Here is a 17,403-nt window from a genome sequence, read left to right on the forward strand (position 1 = left end):
GTGTAAACAGAAAGTTTTTCCTCTACCTAAGATCACAGATCCCCCAGCCATGCATCTCAGTGAGACCAACTGGGTCTTTGTTGGTGATTGATTTTCCTTGTGGGTGCAGCTCGCAGAAAGAAAATAAATGGTGAAAACTGGCTCACCTCTTAGTTGTGTCCGGTAAGGCGTTGGTTGTGCTGAATCTTGGATAGTGACTGTTTATACCTAAGCTTCTCTAAGTGGGCAGTGATGGTGTTCCCAGGTGTATGTTAGACAAGAGGTGAAAACAGACATCTTGCAGGCCCAGAAATGCTCCACCTCACTACTTGTTAGAAGCTCCTGGGACCTTTTGAAAAATCCCAATTCCCAGAGTGTAACCCATACCAATTAAATTAAATTTTCTGGGGGTGGTTCCCAGGTATCAGTGTTTCCTAAAGGCCATCAGGTAAATCCAGGGTGTCAGATAATGTGCTCAAAGACATCTGATGGCCAAGGAGACATCCATTGTTGTTTAACTGAAGTATAGTTGATATACAATGTTATATTAGTTTCAGCTGTACGACATAGTGATTCTGGCATTTTTGTACATTGCAAAGTGATCACCCTGGTAAATCTAGCTACCATCTGTCAGCGTACACAGTTGTTATATATTATCAACTATATTCCATGTAGTGTACGTTGTATCCCTCTGACTTATTTATTTTATAACTGGAAGTTTGTACCTTTTAATCCCCTTCTGCTATTTTGCCTACCCCCATCCCAGCAACCACTAGATTGTTCTCTGTATCTTGGAGTCTGTTTCTGTTCTGTTTTGTTTTTTTTTTTTTTTTTGGATTCAACATATAAACAAAATCATACAGTATTTGTCTTTCTCTGACTTATTTCACTTAAATAATACCCCCAGGTCCATCCATGTTGTTGCAAATGGCAAGATTTCATTCTTCTTTGTGACTGAATAGTATTCCGTTGTATCTGTGTACCATATTTTCTTTATCCATTTGTCAATCAGTGGACACTTGGGCTGCTTTTATAATTTGGCTATTGTAAATAATGCCGTGATGAACATAGAGGCACCCATATTTCTATTAAAATGAACATAGATACATCATGCATTAGAATGTAGAATCTGCATTCATAGTAGATGAGACTGCAGGAAACTCTGAGTCTGCAGTCTGTAGCTTCCAGCCACCCCCTGTTAGGAGAACTTGGGTGGAAAGGTTTATGGAGGGCGAGTTATTGCAGCTCAGGTGTAGCTCATTACACTGATTAAGGTCCATGGTGAAGTGGCAACGTGTGCTCGTTTCTTCTCAGTTTGCTGTGCCGTGAGGGGCCCCTGAGGCTCGGGGCACCACCGGGCACCTGACGCAGCATCCTGAGTTGCAGGCAGAATCCCTAGGAAGAAGGAAATTAGCTCCTGACTGTTGGCCTCACCAACTCCAACCTCCTATGGCAAAGGCTCAGTTGGAGAGTGAGTTTTGGAAAACGTATTTCCAGAATCACTGGTCTGTGCCTTTTTGTCAGATCTACAAATTCTTGACCCAGTACAGATTTCCTGTTCTTTCCTCTGCTCACAGGTTTCCTTATCCTATTCCTCAGGGTCTGTCAGGAAGGAGATCCTGGGCATCACCCACATTTTCCAAACCTAACTGATCATCGGAACACCTTGGAACATGTTAAGAATGCAGTTTTGGGGGTATGTGATGGCACCTGCCTATTTATACAATTAGGAAGCTGCCGAGGAGATTCTGATGATCAGAAAAGTTTGGGAAAAGCCAGCCAACACTTACGACCGTAGAGCCCTATCTACACATATACACATGTACCACAAACGCACATACCCACACACAGAACAGAGGTGAAGCCAGGTGTTCACCATTCACACTGTCTGCCTCATCATCCCAGTTTCCTGCCATCTCCCTTCCTCTCAGGCTTTGGCTCCCAGGCCAGCACTCACTTGCAAGGCTGTTCTGAGGAATGGCCACTTGGAGTCGTGGTACGAACATTGGGCCAGCAGTCAGGACCTGGCTTTCCTCGGACTCTGCTGCTGATCCTAAGTGACCTTGGACAGGTTCCTTCTCTTTTTCTCCTTCTGGGCCTTCGTTTTCCCATGAAGGCAAGAAAAGGTTGATTTCATTCCCAGGTTCAAAGTGGATTTTGAGATACCTGCATTTCCCATGAACATGGGTTGACTGATAGACTTACAGGCCACCTTCAGCCTTCTGCCCATTTTTGTAAATAAAGTCTTATTGGAACACAGCCATGTTACTTATTTTTCCCCATATTGTTTGGCTGCTCAAAGGCATAGCTCAGAGGCAGAGATGAGTAGCTGAGACAGAAACCATATGACCCCTATGCCCCGCCCCCTACCACATTGAATGACTCACTAGAGGGGCTCAGAGGACTCAGAGCAGTCATACTCTTTAATACAGCTTATTTCCAGCATCAGCGAGAGAAAAAGACACATCACATCAAGTCGGGAGGAATCCATGCATAGGCTTCCCACAGTCACCTGCCAGGAGGAACCACACAGAACGTGTTCCTTCTTGCAGCATCAAAATGCAGCAGCATGTGGGCAGTATTTCTCCCCAGAGGAGATTGGTCAGGACTCGGGTTTTTAATGGGGAAGTTTTATTAAGTGCGCAGGTACTTTGTGGCCATGTGATCGATCACACGGTCTCCAGAAGGAAAGCAGGTACTCACCGTAAGTTGCATTGCTTGTACAAATAGTCCAGGCAAGCTGGCACAGCAGAATTCAGTGCCCCTGGCAAACAAAATGACGGTGTGACTTAGTACCAGGGGAATATCTTAGCTAAGTTCCCAGATATCAGCCAAGAGCCAATCCTGCCAGCAGGCCCTTTGGGACAGGAACATCAGGTCTGCTGTGGTAACTCTTTGCCGCACACTGGCAAAACGTAAAATATTTACTATTTGGGCTATTCTAGAAAAAAGTGCTAATTTTGAGCTGCAGAACCCTCAAATGCCTGTAAGGGGAGACTTGTTGGCCTCTGATCTCTGCTTGACTCCCTCACTCTACCCATGTTGCTCTCTGCCTCGGCTGCCACCAGCCTGGTCCAGTCACCACCATCTCCCCCTTGACAGTAGCCTCCTAACTGGTCTTCCAGAAATGTCCCTTAACCCCTTGGTCCTGTGGGCCACTCTCATTCCGCAGCAGAGTGATCTTTTTGAAATCTAAATCTGACAGGCATCTCTTGGCTTAAATCCCTTCTGGGGTTCCCTGTGGTCTTTGGTAGGGCCTCCAAGGGCTTCCTTCAGCTGTCTCCTTGCTGCATCCCCATCATTTCTCCCCCTCTCTCAGTTCATGCCAGATACTGGCCTTCTTTCTGCCTCAGGACCTTTGCACATGTTACTTCTCTGCTAAGAATGCTCCCTCTTTCCTCCCCAGACCCTCCTTCTGCACCTTGCCCAACATCCACTCATCCTTTAGGACTCAGTTTAAACATCACTTTTTCAGGCAAGTCTTTCCGAACTGCTAACCATGCACCCTCTAGTATTTCATACTTATTTTCCAAAGTGCTTACCATGTTTGCAGGGAAATATTTATATATGTATATACATGTATGTATGTATTACATGTGTGATTTGTTTAATGTCCATTCATTTGCTTGACAGATACTTACTAAGTGCCTGTTCTGTATCAGAGATTATTATAGGTATCAGGGATATATAGCAGTGGACATTGAACAAAATAATGATCCCTTCCCCAAGAATTTTATATGCCAGTCAAAGAAGAAAGCAGTGAACAGAATAAAAAATAAAATATGCAGTCCATTAAATGGCAACAAGACCCAAAGAGGCCAAGGATGGAGTGGCACGGGGAGTGCTTAAGAGAGGGTGGATACAAAGTTCCTCCCAGAGAAGACAGCTTGGAAGCAAGGTCTGTATCTGTTTTTCCCACCATTGTATCTCCAATCCCTAGCTAGCTCAGTGCGTGGGACATAATAGGTGCTCAATAAATGTTTGCTGAATGACTGTAAGAGCCAAAGCTATTTTGAGATTTTTGAAGAAAGATTCTGTTGCTTTAGCCAAAAATTTAAAAACCTCCAGCTCACCAGATCTATGAGTTGTAATTTTTTTTGATTCTCCTTGTGTGAGCATGCCCACCAAAAGGAACAGAGATAGTTAATTGGGATAGAGGTAAGGATAGTGACTGCAAGAGGGAAGGGTAAACAAAATTCCATGTAACTGGTGTCTTTGGAAGCTGGAGTGTGTTGCAGGAAGGGCCCAACATGGCTGAGAAGAGAGGTGGGGGTGGCCCTGAGCCTGCTTTTTGTCTGCTCCGGGGGCTGAAGGGCTGGTGTTGGGGTGTATAGTAACCTGGAATCTGTGGAGGGGTCTTGATAACTCCTCGAACTTTGGAGGCTAGCACATCACACAGATTCGTTTCGGCGTGCTGAGGGAAGGCAGCCTGTGTGTGGGTCAGTAGAATCACAGTACCCCAGCTAGAATGTCCACTCAGTAGATAGATCCAGGTCAGAGAGGCTGAGCTACTTGTCTGTGGCCACACAGCAGCTCAGTGGCCCAATTAGGACTTACAGCCCAGGGTTTCTGGGCTCTGAATGAAGGAAGGTAAGATCTAAAGAATAAAATGACAGATCCACACCAAGAAGTTCTAAGTGTTCCTATTTGTGCACACCCCAGGCATGAACCATCGGGAAGGCCCAGGCTGGAAATCCTGCTCTCCCATTACAGTTCGTGTGGCCTCTAGCAAGGCTCCTCCCTCTCTGGAACCTGGTCATCTCTTCCCTAGAATGAGGGTCACAGGTTGTAGTCGCCTGCCCCATCAGATGGCTGTGAAGGTGAAGTGCAATGACCCAGTTAGTGGAGGAATGTTTTTTCTTTTTGCAGTTACGTGTTTTAATGTGCATTAGAAAAAAAAAACAAACCTGGGACATCCATCAACCGTATCAGAACCGTGACTTCATAGTTATTGCTGGAGTGAAGCTGTATCTATATACACTTTACACACACACACACACACACACACACACACACACACTACACATTTACATACATGTATGTGGTAGGTAAGGAGCAAGGTTAATTTACAAGCAGCTATCAAATAAATACTAGAATGAACATGGACTTGGCAAAAATAGTACAGGGTGAAGACGGTGTGCTGAGGTTCGGGACACGGCTGGGGCTGGAGAATCATCCTGAAGTAGCATTAGGACTTCAGGTAGCCACATGGTCCCGCTCAAGACAATTGAGGCATGACTCTCAGAAGTAGAGAAAGTAGGTCAGGAGAGCTGTCAGCCAGAAATACTTAATCAGGAGATCAGAAAATGGCTCAGCCTCTTGGTGGTTTTCTCCTTTTATCAAGTCCTTGTTGTGACTAATGAACCTGACTTAGTTTCCCATTTGTGCTTCAGAATGCACAGGAAGAAGGACTCCCAGAAAGGCCTGGCCACTTTGCTTGTCTATGAGTGTGAACACCCTTGTTTCTTCGGGGTGATCTAGAAGTTGCAGTGGTCAGGCTTCCCGCAGCTACAAGGGACTAAAAGGTTGATGCTGGACCTATCAGAGTGTCTCTTGTGTGTGAACCAATGGGAAGGATAGGTGATGGGGGTGGTGAGCCGGGGAGTCGGGCTGGTCAGAGGGGAGGCTGCTGGACACATTCAGACCTCCAGCCTCAGAGACTCATTGGGTCCCTGCACTGCTCCAGCCATTCCCAGAGTGTGGGCGTGGTCTCAGAGGGACTGGGGGCCACCAGGGGGTGAAATAAGCCCTTACTGGGAGTCCTCCCCAGGCTGCCAACTCCATGAGGAAAGGGATCGCGACTGTCCTGTGGACCACTCACCTGTCACCAGAGCCCAGCAAAGCTGTTCCGTATCTTATCCCACGGATATTTATAGCATGCCTACCTCTGCCAGGCAGTCAGTATATAAGTGAGTAAGAGCACTCTGTGACTGGGTGGGCTTCCCTCCCTGGAAGAAGGAAGAGGGTTGGAAGAGATCGGAGCTTTGCATCCTTCCTTTGGTCTGTTGAGAAGAACGTGCACCTTGTTCTTGGTGATGGTCCTCGTGCCAAAGCCTGTGAATAACTCCTGCCTTTTAAATACTAGGGCAGATCTAAAGGGGCTGCATCCATGCCATCACTCTCTGTCTTTTGCTTCCTGGGGGCTTATGTGGGTGGGGACTTCACAGGAGGGCTGATAGCTGATGCTCTGGGTGCTAAATGGAACCCCCAGCTTGCCTTCTCTCTCCTGCAGCTGGAAAAGCCAGCCCTGTCCCAGTGCTTTAGGAATAGCTATGGGGCTCACATGTTATCATCACAGCTTTACCTCCCTGAAGCCATGTTTGGAATTTGGTGAAGTTGGGGGCCTGGGGTGGGAGGGCTTGCCTGTACAGGTCAGCAGAGGGAGGACAGGCAATGACCCACCTGAGGAAAACAACCCTCAGGGTGCCTTCTACCCCATAGGAAACTCTTGCTTCCTGGATCCCATATCCTGGCCGGAGTGACAGCAAGGTGGGGCCTCTCCGTGATCCAGGATCTCCATTAATTCCAGACCCGGGCTCCAGCTTCCCTTCCCTGCTGCTTATAAGGGGTTCAGACATGCATGTGTGCTGTGTCATTTACGTTTCTAAAGGGGCACATGTTCCTGACTGATGCAACGCTCTGGACCCCAGCTCCCAGGGCCTTAAGGGAAAAATCCTTTTGAGGGGTGCTCCTGAGCCCTCTGGGCTTGTGTGGAATTCTGCATGAAGACTAAGTCTTGATCTGGACAGGCAGATGCATTCACAGCGGCCCCCTCCTTCTATCTCCCCAGCCAGCGAGGCAGGAGAACTCCAAAAAGCATGTAAAGAGAACTCAGTTGTAGGGAGCCTGGGAGCCAAGAACACCTTCCTCACAGGGTAACTGTGAAGTCCAGAGAGAGAGCCATGGAAGTTATTTTAAGGTCTAAAGGGCTGTGCACCCTACTGTTGTAGTCTCCGTGAGGGCTTCCTGACCACCTTGTATAAAATCATGCTCTCCACCCTGCACATCCTGTCTACACACCCACCCACCCCCCAGCTTTCGTTTTCACCATGACACTTGCCAACATCTAAGACACCTTTCATTTTGTGACACCATACTCCACTCACTAGAATGTTAGCTCCAGGAGGGCAGAGGATTGATCTGTTACATTCACTGTTAGATGTCCTGCCCCTGGAAACAGAGCCTGCCAACATTAAGAGCTTAGTAAATACTTTTAGGCAGGCAGGCAGGAAGAGAGGGGGGAGGGAAGGAAGGAAGGAAGGAATTGAAGGAAGGAAAAAAGGAAGGACGGACAGTTTCAGGAGAAGCCTATGTGACTCTGTTACAATGACCTAGCATGGACTGCAGTTGTGGGTAAGCTCTCCAGAGACAGGATTTTTGAATTGGTATGTAGGAAAGGAATCTGGTATGTAGGAAAGGAAATTTGAGTCACTCTGTTGCCATTGACCAGCTTGGTGGCCTTCAGGCTGTCTCTTTACCTCTCAGAGCTCAGGGTTCTCACCTGTCTGTTGGGGTTAGAATATCCACCACACAGAGCAGTTGTGGAGCAGGTTTGCATGTGAATGCAAAAGCACTTCTATTTCTCATTTTCAGTGCCCAGCCCAGGGTCTGGCATGCAGTAGGGCTCCAGGGACACCAGTGATGTTCTTCATTTGCCTCCGTGTCACTGGGCTCTGGGCAGGATGAGTCAGAGCTCCACAGGCCTAGAGGGAGGCTTTGAACTCAGAACCGAGTGCCTTCATTGTGAATCCAGTAAATTAAGTTTCTCATCAAGAACTTGAAGCAACACGGCTCGCCTTCTTTGTCCTCTGGCAATTTGCATTCCATGGTCTCTTATAACTTTCTAAACATCTATTTGCCTTCACTGTCAGCCCTGTGTTCTCTCCGAAGTGTGAAGTGCTTCCACTCCATTTTTCCCCCCCAAATTTTTATTTTCTGTCTTTTCAGTCTTTGGGGAATGGAGGGCCGCTTTCAGGAAATCACATTTTCCCTGCCCCAGATTCCTGCCACTCTCACTCTTCATTGTGTTTCGAGTGTATGTTTTCAGGGCAAGAACAGAAAGGCCTGTCACGGATCCAAATCGCGGGGTCTGCTTTCCCAGGGTGTGCACACGTCCCCCAAGTCAGCCTCTTCTATGGAGGGAACTGGAGCTGGCAGCTAAGGTGTCCCAAGTCCTGGAGGTGGGGTAGAAGGATGCCCAAAGAGTGAGCACCTCAGAACACTGGAAATCTCCTCCACCTGCCCTCACCCCATAAGGACAAATCAGGGAAAACAAGATCCTCATTTAAAACCTCACCTGATGAACCTCGTGGACACGCCCATGGAATCGCTGCCACCTGGTGGCAATGTACTTTGGCTCCAGACAGGGACCCAAGGAAACATGAGTGTCTTCACTGCTGGACTTCCCGACTGAAATGGAAATAATGATACTGACTTGTAGACATTGGATATGTTTTTGAAAATATTGCAAACCTCCCTGGACACGAGGGCTAGTCCCTGGGACTGAAAATCAACCAAGGTTTCCTTTTGGTATATTTGGTTTGGGGCTAGGGTCACTGTTCTACCAGCATTCATCTGTTGTCTACTCAGCACCAGGTACTGCGGATGCAGAATCAGATGATGCGTGATTCTTGTCTTCAAGGAGATGATAGTCTCTTGGGAGACACACATAATTAGGTCAGTGTTAACAGTAGTGAAGGAGGGGGTACTAGGGTTGGAGTTCACCTGACCCAGGTATGCTTCCCGTCACTGGGTGAATGCCTCCAGAATTAGAGACACATTACTGATCTAACACACACACTGAAAGGAAGGTAGTGAGCATTTCTTCTTTCTTGACTGCTTAAAATTCCTCAAGAGTTGCTGGTCTGTGGAATCAGAATTCCTGTATATTCCACTGAGATTCTGTGCGTCGCTGGGGTTCCTCATTAAATTCTTTCAGCCATAGGCTTACTCAGGGGGAAGTGTTGTGAATTTTAGTTCTCAGCTGTTTCAGTAGCCCCTTATTAATCTGCAGTCTCAGTGGTTGAAGAGCTGCTTGGGTACACATATGAGTAGTGATACTAGTTATTGTTTCTTTTTCTAATGTTTGTTTATTTTTGAGAGAGAGAGAGAGAGAGAGAGAGAGAGAGAGAGCGCAAACAGGGGAGGAGCAGACAGAGAGGGAGACAGAGAATCCCAAACAGGTTCTGCACCATCAGCTCAGAGCCTGATGTGGGGCTCGAACTCACACCCTGTGAGATAATGACCTGAGCAGCAATCAAGAGTCAGACACTTGGGGCACCTGGGTGGCTCAGTCGGTTGAGCCTCCGACTTCAGCTCAGGTCATGGTCTCACAGTTTGTGAGTTCCAAGCCCCGCATCAGGCTCTGTGCTAACAAACAGCTCAGAGTCTAGAATCTTCTTCGGATTCTGTATCTCTCTCTCTCTCTCTCTCTCTCTCTGTCTCCCTCCCTCCCTCCCTCCCTTTCCACCCCCCCCCATGCTCTGCCTCTGTCTCTCAAAAATAAATAAATGTTAAAAAAAAAAAGTCAGACACTCAACTGACTGAGCCACCCAGGCATCCCATTAGTTATCGTTTCTTGATGGCTGATTTTATGACAGGTATTATACTTCACAAACTTGTCATTTAATTTATCCTATTCACTCAATCAGCAAGTAGTTATTGATAATTATTATTTTCTAGACCCAGGCACTAAATGCTATGTATAAGTACCTTAAATTTTTATGACCTGTAAGACAGGACCTATGGTCCTATTACCATATGAAAGGTTCTCTCCTATGGGTCATGAGAGTTTTAAAACCTATGTCCTAAAGGTTTTTCAGATGAAGGGACTGAGACTCCAAGAGGTTAAACTACTTGCCTTGTGCTTATAGAGATAGCCCTTGAACCCAGGTGAGTCTGACTTGGGCAACTAAAGGATGCAATGCTGAAACCCTTTGTCATATCTGATTTTTCTGGCCTTGCTCTTACTCTGCAGCCCTGGGCTAGCAATTCTGGCTCTGGTGTCTTTGAGCATCCCAGACCTGCATGACTACCTTGCAAGAATCCTAGAATCTCAGCATCAGGTGGGTTTAGTCCCCACCCAGTGCAGGAATCTCCTCTGTAGTAACCTGGTCAGTTTCTGATTGGCCCCTCCTGTGACAAGGAAACCCTTCAACTCCACTTTGGAACACTCCTTGCTCACCTGGTTCCCAATGTTGACATTCATTCATTCTTTGTTTCATTTGCTTGTTCTTTTTTGATTCATCTACCCTAATTTGTACCCCACTTTGAGAGAATCTACCAGGGTTCAACATGCTAATATAAGTGCAGCTTAAACAAATGAGGTACAGACCAGCCTCCTGTGGGCTAAGAGCCTCCAAGATGGGCTCCTGCCCCTTACCACGATCTCCTTCCTCACCCAACAGACTGAGGGAACTTTGAAAAAGGAATCCTGGATTATGTAACTTCCTGGAATTGTTCTTTAAATGTGTTTTGCTTTAATTCTTTGCATATGTTTATTCTAACATCTTCTTTCCCCAGTTCATGGATCATATTTTCCTGTTTCTGTGCATATCTGTTAGTTTTTGATTGAATACTGTGGGTTGTAGTTAAATATTATGGATATGATATTATAGAGGCTCTGAATTCTGTTATCTTCCTCTGAAGAGTGTTGGGTTTTATTTGAATAGGTATTTCAAATACTGATTGACACCTTAAACTTATGTAGACTCAACTTCATGTTTTCTTGCTGCAGGCATGTGGAAATCCCAAGCTGTTTCTTAAGACCCTCTAACTTAATAGGACTCAGTGGGCCTTCATTGGTTCTAAGCTCTGTCTCCTCTGTAGAGCTTGTCAGGGCTCTGTTTAGGCTTTGTTAGGATGGGTCTAGAAGAGTTCTTACTCTAGAGCATTGGTGCTCAACTAGGGAAATTTTGCATCCCAGGAGACATAAGTCAATGTCTGGAAACCGTGTTAATGTCACTAGTGACAATCTAGTGAGTAAAGGCCAGGGATGCTGCTAAACATCCTACATTGCACGGGACAGCCCCCCAAACAAAGAGCTATGGGGCCCAAAATATCCGTAATGCCATGGTAGAGAAACCTTACCTGGAGGTCTGGTTCTTGCTCCTAAGGGGAGGTCCTTCTGTGTCTCAGCCAGGTGCCAAGGGTGAATACTTGGTGTTGACCGATCTGTCATGCTTGTAGGCAGTCCCCCGGCCGTGCTCTTCCCCCGGTAGTGTCCGACCTCTAGCATATCTGTTCCACTCTCAACCCCTGGCAGCACTATCTGGCCTTGGGTGGGCTCACGCTGGACGTTTACAGCTCAGCGCTCAGCCACAGTCTCCCAGGTGACCTCCACATGGACATCTGGGGCCCTGTTCTGTATAGCTCCCCCTTTCTGGTGCCCCACACTATAGATTATAACTCTTTCAGCTGTCCTGCACTCAGGCCCTGCCTCCTTGGCCCGGTGAGACTATGTATTCTGCCCAGATTCTAGCCCTGTCTGCTGTGGTCAAGAAACTGTCCCCAGGTAGAGGGCTGGGGAAAACCCCCTTGGAGGTTGCCATCTCTCAGAGATAACAATCTTGCCCTGCATATTATCCACTGCCTGAAAGGGTCGCCTCCCCTATTGTGACTTCTTTGATAGCTGCTTATGGCAGGAGGGCTAGTCTGATACCACTCATTCATGACCAGAAACAGAGGTCAACCCCCCAGCAGCTTCCCCTCGCACTAGGATTAAAATCGAGACTGCTTACCATGGCCCTCTGTGGCCTGGTCCCATGTCCCACATGGCCTTGGGCATCCTAGACTCCTTCCTACCATAAACCCTGCCTGTCTAGATCACTGTTCCCTCAGATAATCCTGTGGCCTGCTCCTTCTTGTCCTGTAAGTCTTAGCTCCAAAGTCAGGTTGCCTCTGACCAGCCGAGCTCAAACCTTCACTAAACCCCGTGACTTTAATGAAACCCCTGTTTTCTTTTATTCACGGCACTGATGGCTGTCTGAAGCAATCTCATGTGTTTGTTGATTAGTCTCCCCAGTTAATGCAGCTCTATGTAAGCAAAGAACGGGTTTGTCTTGTGCACTGTAGTCTCCCTGGCACCTGTCATACAGCCTGGCACATGTTAGACTCTCAGTCAATACTGGATGGGTGGGTGGGTGGATACCATATGGTGGTTTAGATAAAGGACTGCACACAGAGGAGAACAAAACTATTTCCAGTTGCACATCCTTTGGAAGACTTTTTGAAACAGGTAGCCTTTGATTTTATCTTTGAAGGATAGGGAAAAGAAGGCTGTTTGGAGATAAGCAAACACCAGAACTAGGAAAGTCTGCATATATGAAGGGAATGGTCAGTAACTCAGTGTGGCTATAGAACAGGTTTTGTTACAGGGAGTCGTAGGAAGTAAGAGTGAGACAGCAGACTGAGGCCCTGTCACTGGGAACCTTTGGTGCCAGCCCAAAGAGTTTAAGACTCCAGTCAGTGGTCAGGAGGCTGCTGTTGAAAGTTTCTGGGCAAGAAGTTGATTGGCATAACAAAGCTGTAACTTCGAAGATTGCTCAGACTGGAGGGACTCAGTAGACATTGGCAGCAGAGTTTTAGAGTCAGACAGAACTGCATTTGAATGCCTGCCTCTTGCTTACCCCACTGTGTGACCTCAGGCAGGCACTCACCCTCTCTGAACCTCAGTTTCCTCTCTTACAAGCCTCAACATACAATCTTTTACTAATATGCGCCCCTTGTAGACGTGGTGAGGTTAGATGAAACAGTAATGTGTAAACTTCTCTAGGGACAGAAAAAGAGAAAGAGAAGAGAGTAAGTTTGGAGGTGAGTAAAGAAGTGGACACACGTATCAAATGACCTTGATTTTGGAGCCGGTGGGGGGGGGGGCGGTGGGGGAGGACAGTGTAAAGCAAGGAAGAAGTCTGTCTTCCCAGGACACTGGAGACTTTGCAATGTCATAGGGGACACGAGAAGCAGCCCCCCAGTTGTGACATTGTGGGTTTATGGGCACATGGACCTAGGGTTAGTGCCGTTGTTTGAATTCATGTGGCTACTTCTGGAAGCCCAAGAGACTCCTCAGAGAAAAGAGACATGGGGCTCATTCTGAAAAGATGTCAGCAAACCCTGAAGATATGCCTGCTGCCTTCCAGGTCTGACCATATATTCGTAGTATGAGGGGTGAACTGGGCAGTGCTGTTGTCCTTGAGGATTTTGTATTCTCATAGGGAGAAAGAGAGATGTCACCAAGAGTGGCCACAGTGTGGGTTGATGAGGACCATGGACAGTCGTGACTCTAGCTGTACCAGCACAGGAGACTGACCGTGAGACTTCTCTAAGAATCTCCAGGGCTTCTTAGGCTGTTTCTGTTTTGTTTTGTTTTGTTTTTAGAATTCCAGCCTTATATTTTTTCATATAGCAAGTACTATTGAACACCTACTGTGTGCCATGTGCTGGCTACGCCTTTGCCTTTTAGATGAATCAACAGACATGTACAAAGTATCTACTCTTGCTAGACATTTGCTGCTCTCTGTGGGAGCGGGTGGAGTATGTGGATGAGTGGTGTTTTCTAGGACAGGAGTTTTTAACTGGGGAGGGGTTTTGCCTGCCCCCCCCCCCCACAGTTAGACATAGAATTGTGTGCACTAAGCATGTTCTTTTTTTTTTTTTAATTAATAGGATTTCTAAAAGCAGTTTTATCTTTACAGAAAAATTAAGCAGAGAATTCCCATACACCTCCTCACCCTGCTCTCATTTCCCCTATTATTTACATTTTATGTGTGGCACATTTGTTGCAATTGATGAGGCAATCTTGAGATTATTACTAGCCAGAGTTTACATTCAGTTTCACTCTTTGTGTTGTGCACTTGATGGGTTTTAACAAGTGCATAATGTCATGTATCTGCCATGACACACAGAATAGCTTCAGTGTCCTAAACATCCTGTGCTCTGCCCATTCATCCTTCCTTCCTCCCCAAGCCCCTGGCAACCACTGATCTTGTTCCTGTCTCCATAGTTTTGCCTTTTCCAGAGTGTCCTACAGCGTGTAGCCTTTTCAGATTGGCGTCCTTCACCTAGTCATAAGCATTTTAGGTTTATGCATGTCTTTCTGTGGCTTAGAAGCTCGTTTCTTTTTATCACTGAATAATTGTCTGTCCTCAAGATGTACCGTAGTTTGTTTATCCTTTCATTTATTGATGGACGTCTTGGGTACTTCCAAGTTGGGCAATTATGAATAAAGCTGCTAGGAACATTTGTGTGCAGATACCTCATTAAGCATGTTTTTCTGTAAAGGAGTCCATCCACTGCCAACAATCAAGATCCCTGGACTTGAGCTTTCCATCAGAGCTCTGGTATAGTGTGGGGTTTCCCATCAGATTGCTTGGATTTGAATCATGGCTCATCCGCTTACTAACTGTAACCTCAGGCAATTACTGAGCTCTCTGGGCCTTCATTGGTTTTGTTGTTGTTGTTTTTCTTTTTTTTTTTTTTTAACGTTTATTCATTTTTGAGAGACACAGAACAGAGCCTGACATGGAGCTCAAACTCACCAACCGTGAGATCGTGACCTGAGCTGATGTCGGATGTGACGCTTAACTGACTGAGCCACCCAGGCACCCCTGGTTTTTTTTTAATCTATAAAAAGGGTTGTTGAGAGGATCAAATGAGATCATCCTCATTCATGATGTGCGTAACATCATATCCAGTGCATAGTAAATGCTCAATGAACGTTGGCTCTTGTTTTCTTTAAGAGATGAATACGCCTTTAATTTTATGTTCTTGACTAACACTTCAGGGTTTTTTGGCAGCTCTGTTCAGCATGAGCTGATTTGACCTATCCTGTTCTCATAGAGTTTGCTTTTAAAACCCCGTGGAAAACAGGTATGGCAAAAACAGAAGATACAAATATTAATGGGAGCTGATATGATGCCAGCTGTCATGGTGCCTACAGGCAGAGTGACGTGACATTTCAAGACAACTGTCCTAAAACTGTCTTGCTCAAAGTGTGGTCCCCAGACCACCAGCAGCAGCAACAGCCTCATTTGCCAGCTTGTTGAAAAATGCAGACTTGCAGGCTCCATCCCAAACATATTCATCAGAGTCTGCATTTTAACAACAGCTGTCTCTGGTTTGTGTACACAGGCAGGTTTGAGGCGTGCTGGTCTGAGAGAGCACGCAGGGCGGGCTGAGGCTGCCAGACGAGCATGAGGGTTGTGGTCAGGGGAAGGAGAGGGGTGGGGGCCGAGTGTTGGGGCCCCCCACCTGCCCTCATGCACACGCCAGAGCAGAGGGAGGGTGAGCTCACTTCAGAGATTCCTGTAGAGGCAGGGGACTGTCTCTCAAGAATCATTTGGGGGTAGAATGGATCCCTTCAGGGATGCCCACCCTTTAGAATTATGCAGTCAGTTAAGGTAGCCACAAGCTATAACTCACTATTAAAACTTAAAGTAATCAAAATTAAATAAAAGTTAAGGTTCAGTTTCCTCAGTTTCATTCGGCAAATACCTGGTGCTTAATAGCCACATGTGGCCAGGGGCTACCATACTGTACAGAGCAGATATAGAACATTTCTATCATTGCAGATAGAATTCTATTGGCCAGTAGTGCTCTAGAGGGAAAAGGGCCCAGGAACCAGGGATGGGGGTGTCTATGGAAACTGAAACTCAAATTACTCCAGAAACTTGGAAATGGAGCAGTGACCCCTGACTCTTCGAAGGCATGCTATCAGTATTCTGGGGTTCCTTACTGTACACCGTAGGGCCCAGGTTATTTCCAGAAGAGTTCAGAGCATGCCCATTAAAGAATCAGCACCAGAACTGTGGCCACAGTTGTCTTGGGCAGAAAGCACGGCAACTGGAGGGCCGCCCTGTGAAGTGCTGAGAAGGAGGTGGTAGCTGCCCATGTGGCAGTTCCCAGCTGGGAAGAAAGAGTCTCTCTTGGGGTACACTGGAAAGACAAAAGATGCTGAGTTAATCAGAGTGGCTGTTAACCAGCCTTGTCCTTTTTCTTAACAAGAAAATAACAAAGATGCAAAATTCCCTCCAAATTCCACACGCACACCCTCACCCTTGTTATGGTTATTTACTACTTTTTAAAATATTGCCTTGTTACTTTCTAGAGTTGATTCTTGGATTTTATAATATGTTTACCAATTTCTTTGCTCCCCATTTCTTTCACTTCTTTCTACTGAATTAAATTTCCTTTGTATTGCAGTGCATCCTTTAATATTTCTTTAAGCAGCCCCATGGGAACTAGTCTGTTTATGTCTGAAAAGATATTTATTTCACTGTCATTCTTGAATGGTAGTTTTGCTGGGTATGGAATTCTAGGATGGTGATTTTCAAGTTGCAGTTTAAGCTTGGGTGCCTACTTTACAGGAGCCATGTGTGGTCATATCCATACCTAGAAGTTCCATGTTGAGTTCTGGGCTAAGGGGCAGAATTTTCTAATACCACATTCATCATAGGACAGTCCTTTTCTAGCTCCTCACTTTTTGCAGTAAGCCCACTCAGCTTTTGGTCATGCTCAGAGGCTGTAATCTTAATTCTATCCTTGAAAAGGAATTTAAACCTCAGCCTCTTGGGCTTCTATCTGGTTGGATATCCCAATGGGTTGCTAAGTCTCTTCCTCCTCCTTCTCTTTCAGCTTTGACTTCTCTCATTCAGGCATCTGGGAGAATTTTATATCTTCCTTTCAAGCCAGGCTATGAATTTTTAAATGGTTATGATATTTTATAATTATGTGTTTTCTGTATCTCCCATAAAAATATGTTTAACCCTCAGGTATTTGCTTCTCTTCATCTACTAGTCTTGAATATGACACACTGAATGTTCAGGTAGCACATTTAAGAGAATTAGCCCTTAGTCATTCATGCTTAATTCAGCAGCTCAATTTTATCCATAAAGTCATATGTTTATGGTGATTTCATATTTCATACTACCCACTGAATATATTTTCTGACAATAAGTATACTTCCAGCACATTCAGTAAAAATCATATTCATCAAGATAAAAAGCCCCATGGAGCCCATTTATTTGCTATTTTAACAAGTTTGAAAGTCAATATCTAGGCCTTCTTTCTTCTTTTGTGGATGAGTGGCTGAATCCTAGAGAGAGGACCTGACTTACCCAAGACCTCAAGCTGGCAGAGAACTGGACTGGAATGCAGAACTTATTGTTGAAACATCTGTCATCTTTCTACCCCTTTGAGCTTGTTTTCCCATCTGTGAAGTTAAGGAGTTAGGCTACACATAGAATCAGCTCCTGACTCCCTAGCTTTGTGACCTTGGGCAGATCACTTAACCTCTCTGGGCTTCCATTTTAATAAGGCCTCCCATCTGTACCTCAGATGACTGCCGAGAGTAACAAACAGGTTGATGTGCACAACAGAGCCCTGAGAAACACAAGGGTTGCAGAGAGGTGCATGCAGTTCTTATAATTA

The 17,403-nt window shown here is 46.0% G+C and overlaps 1 protein-coding gene across 2 annotated transcripts in view; it reads left to right on the top strand.

The window, feature by feature from the left end:
- Window positions 1-17,403, top strand: part of SLC6A11 (solute carrier family 6 member 11) — a 132,708-nt gene that overhangs the window by 63,850 nt on the left and 51,455 nt on the right. The gene's annotated exons all lie outside the window — the stretch shown is intronic.

Source organism: Prionailurus bengalensis, chromosome A2 (assembly GCF_016509475.1).
Source record: "Prionailurus bengalensis isolate Pbe53 chromosome A2, Fcat_Pben_1.1_paternal_pri, whole genome shotgun sequence".
NCBI classification, from domain to species: domain Eukaryota; kingdom Metazoa; phylum Chordata; class Mammalia; order Carnivora; family Felidae; genus Prionailurus; species Prionailurus bengalensis.